We start from the raw sequence: 4,929 nt of genomic DNA on the forward strand, positions 1-4,929 counted from the left end.
TGAGAGAGTTGACTGTATATATATGACGGGTATCCTGACATTCAGAAAATATGTATCAGGAAAAAAATGTATGTATCAGCAAAAATATATATGTATCAGCAAAAAATATATGTATCAAGAAAAATATAGATGTATCAGAAAACAATATAAATGTATCGGAAAAAAATATGTATCAGGAAAAAAATATATGTATCAGGAAAACAAATATATGTATCAGGAAAAATATAAATGTACGAGGACAAAATACATGTATCAGAAAAAAGAATATATATATATATTTCAGGAAAAATGTATGTATCAGGAAAAAATATATGTGTCACGAAAAAATATATATGTATCAGGAAAAATATATATGAATTAGGAAAAACATATGAATCAGGAAAAATAGATATGTATCAGGAAAAATATATGTATCAGGAAAAATATATATGTATCAGAAAAATATATGAAAATTTGGTTTTATCAACGGAGTTGATAATGTAAATTGGCCACCGTGCAGATATTCTAAAAGCTGACGTTTCGAGCGTTAGCCCTTCGTCAGCTTTTAGAATCTCTGTACGGTGGCCAATTTACATTATCAACTCCGTTGATAAAACCAAATTTTTGTACACTACTTCCCCACCGACGCAGCACCACAGTTTCTTTAGAAACTACCCCCTTTAGAAAAATATATGCCCTGGAAAAAAATATGTGTGGCAGGAAAATATATATATGTATCATGAAAAACATATGTATCAGGAAAATTATTATTATTATTATTATTATTATTATTATTATTATTATTATTATCATTGTTATTATTATTATTATTATTATTATTATTTCGTTCATTCACACAATATGTTGTTAACGTGGTTTGTAAACTAGGCATCAAGCCACGACCTATGGCCTTAGGTGTCTAGTGTTCTTCTCAAGATTCTTGCCGTTCCCAACAAGGAGGCTTTTTGTAGTAACAATGTGCAATCTAGTCCAATTTTCTTCAACGGTGTTTTCAAATTTTTCCTGAACGTCCCTAGTGCACCAATGACAATTGGTACGACAATTGTCTTTCGGCAGCTCCAGATTTTCCCAATCTCTCTTTTAAATGCTTGGTATTTTTCCAATTTTCTCTTGTTGTTGTTATTAATATTATTATTATTATTATTATTATTATTATTATTATTATTATTATTATTATTATTAAAATAGCTTGTGAACTGTCTATGCACTGATACTATTGTAGGTTTTTGGAAATATACTGTTACTACACCACACTCATGGAGACATCGACAGGCAAGATAATCTTTGCAAATGTTCAAAAGTACATGAAATGAGATTGAATTATTTTTGTACTATGGATGTATGCACATCAAAGACACTTGTCATTAATGCGTTCTGAAAGGCCAGAGCTTCTCTTTGATGTAGAAAAATGAAATTAAGGGTCTTTAGAGAAAAATTAGTAATGGTAATAGGACTAAGTGAAGTCCAATTCGGTTTGTAATCATAAAGTTGACAACAAAATCAGACGAATGTGCAGCAGGAGTGCAATTTGTTTATCACCAGTATGATTACAGACCTACTTGGATGACGCACAGTCTTCTTACCAATTAATCATAAAAATAATTGCAATTTCCAAGAAAAGAGATGGCAACTAATACCTGCATAAAAGTGTAATACATATTGGCCAATATGCATCAGTAGGTCCTGCAATTCGTCCACAGAAAGGCCAGAGAGACAACTTCACTTGTGAACCGCGTTTTACAACAGAGCATTTTAGGCCTCCCAGTCTGCATGAAACCATCTTTCACCTCTGTCTCGAGAAGACCAGACACGCACGGTTCTTACGTTACGTTTATGCCTGTAGAATCAACTAAAATCTCAATTTCTTGTAAAAAGTTATAACCAGCATCTTAATTTTTCTGGTAGGATAGGTATCCGAGAGCCTGAACATTTACGTATGCGCTGAGGGAATATTTGAATAAGGGAGCAAAATGCAGTACCTCCAGACGTGGCGCCGTGCGATCGCTTTTGGACGCAGTTGGCCCTTCGCTGCTTTCTGCTACCGACCTCGCCTCCCGGTACGGCATTGAGGGAGGGATATATCAGCCCCTAAGCCATATGAGACAAATCCGACGCCTACTCACAGCTCCAGACCGCCCTTGTCATTACAATTTAGCGTTAGATTTCGTTGCTTATATATTCAAGAAAAAAGTCATTTTATCTGTCATATGGTAGGCACTGGAGTCGCAGATTACAAAGTGCACGCACGCGCCCTGCTGAAGGTAACATACCTTCATGCATAAACTCAGGAGCCCATTACCCAGAGCTTTCATCTGTATTGTACCCTTGAGTCAACCCTGTCCCGTATCTTTCTATTTTTAGAACTACTACATTTTGACTTATGTGACGTGTGTGACTGAGAACATACGTGAAGTGGTTCACATACGTCACATACGTATGTGACGTAATAAATAGCTGATCATAGGTCTCTTATGATTGGCTATTGTGAAAACACCCAGTAAAGCTCCCCTGCGAGGTGCTTCTAAAAAAACGAAAGATACGGCAAAGGGTTGACTCAGAGGGTTAATATGGAAGATGGAGGCTCCGGGTATGGGCTCCTGATAAACTTTGTTCCATCTCGAATTTCAGAATAACTACAAGAGCCAATGTCTTCCAGACATGACATTTACAACTAAAATACATAGCATATACAGATATGTAACTGAATACATGATGTTTAAAGATATATTTATTAAAAAGAAAACCCGCTGTACAAAATGCAGTCTTGGTTTCTCTAGTTTAACACTAGTAAACTCAGTGGAACGGATAAAATCAGGTAGTGCATTCCGCAACTTATTTGATACGTAAGAAAAAGAACTCAGACCATAACTGATGAATGAAGGGGGAAGTTTCTAAAGAAACTGTGGTGCTGCGTCTGTGGGGAAGTAGTATACAAAAATTTGGTTTTATCAACGGAGTTGATAATGTAAATTGGCCACCGTACAGAAGGGGTAGTTTCCGTACAGACTACCCCCTTCATAACGTTTTACAGGTTTTCTTAGCAATGTACTCGACATGACTATTCCGCTTAAGGTCTTTGTCCATAATAACCCCTAATATCTTATAGGTGTTAACACACTCAATAACATTGCCCCCAATTATTATAGAGTTAATGAGACAGTTGGATTGACTCTCATATTATGAGTCATGGCAAAAATATGAATGTCTGAGGCTACAATATTACGTAAACTAGTAGAGTTCCTTGGAATTATTTCGAGAGCACTGGTATCATCGACGTATTTGATGAGAAGCCGTCAATCAGACAGCAATTTGTTAATCATCACCGTAAAGAGGATCACACCCAAATTGGTCCCTTGGGGCACTCCTTCTTTCAGTGTTAACCAATCTGACAGAGTTCCTCTGATTCTAACTGCCTGCTTCCGGTTCGTCAAGAACGCCGCAATCCAAGCTGGGAGCGCTGGATGAACTTCCAGATTCGCGAGTTCCTGCATCAGTATTGAGTGATCAATCAGATCAAACCCTTTGGCAAAATAGGCAAGGAAAATCCACGAAGACGCCTCGCCACTATCAACCGCTTCGTAGATCGCTTGAAGCATATGTAAAAGGACATTAGTTGTAGAGTGGCCCTTGCGAGAGTACTGACGGGTCTTGCCGTCCAAGTGGGGTAGAAGTCTACCGCAGGTAAAGCCCTCCATAACCTTCGCTACTGTGCAGGTAAGTGATATAGGCCTTAGATCTTTTTCAATGGAACCGGATGGGGACACTTTAGGGATAGGCGAAACAATAGATTATTTAGGAAGAGATGGTATATATCCCTCCCTTAAAGACTGGTTGTAGATATTACAAACAAGAGGAGCTAACTCCAGAACAAACTCTTTCAGGAGCCATTTGGGAATGTTGTTAGAGCTCGCCGCCTTTGATATTTGGTGCGATGACAATGAACAGTAGGCCTCATCACAGGCAGACAACCCTAAGGATGCGAGAGCGCGTGACGTCACGTTATTTTGAAATAGTTGTAACGGCCGATTCAACTAATATTTCGACAATATTGTATGTGACGACGCGTGTGATCTGAAGAGGAAATCGAAGCGTCCCAAAAACCCATCAAATCACTCAGGACAACGCAGAAAATAGTAGGTGAGTGAACCGTTTATTTATATGGCTGTCCATAAAATGAGTTTTCGAAAAGAAGCATCGCGATTTGAAGTTTTTATGGAACATTTTCCTCGATTAGTTGAATCGGCCGTTATAACTGTCTCAAAATAACGTGACGTCACGCGCTCTGGCCTCCTTAGGGTTGTCTGCCTGTGGTACCACTTCTGCTTTGCATCCTGGCTTGCTAATATTTTTATTTCCCTCCACCATTTCGCAGGATTCACTTGTTCGACTTCAGCGACTTTTTTCTGATAATAGTTATATTTTGCTGTTCTAATCACAACTTGTACTTTATTTCTCCAATGTCGGTAATACCCCCTTGGAAGGTTTTTTCTTTACACTCCCCTCCCCCATGGTATTCCACTTAAGCTTCATACTTTGCTTTTAAAATTTTGACTTTTAAGAATCCCTTCCCCTTCGAAATTTCCATTGGCTTTTCATGGGGTGGGTATGGATTTTTTTCTGTCCACAATATAAAGCTCATGACTTCTTTTCGAACAAGAAATACAAAATTCAGGTTTTTCACGCCAACCAAGCCAACCATGACCAGAGCATTCAGTGAGATCGTATTTTGAAATACACGATAATCGTTTTCTTCGTTTTGTTAAATAGTTTCAGTCTTAGAGAAGCCTTCTGTAAATCACTAGTTTGAGTGATGTTAGCATCCTCAATAAAGATTAGTATCATTCATTGGTATATACTCCATGGGAGAATGCCATGGATGCAGTACACAGCAGAGAAAATGAGCGTCACGCTTCGTTTGATCTCGTTTGG

The sequence above is a fragment of the Montipora foliosa genome, chromosome 14 (genome assembly GCF_036669935.1).
Source record: "Montipora foliosa isolate CH-2021 chromosome 14, ASM3666993v2, whole genome shotgun sequence".
Taxonomy (NCBI): Eukaryota; Metazoa; Cnidaria; class Anthozoa; order Scleractinia; family Acroporidae; genus Montipora; species Montipora foliosa.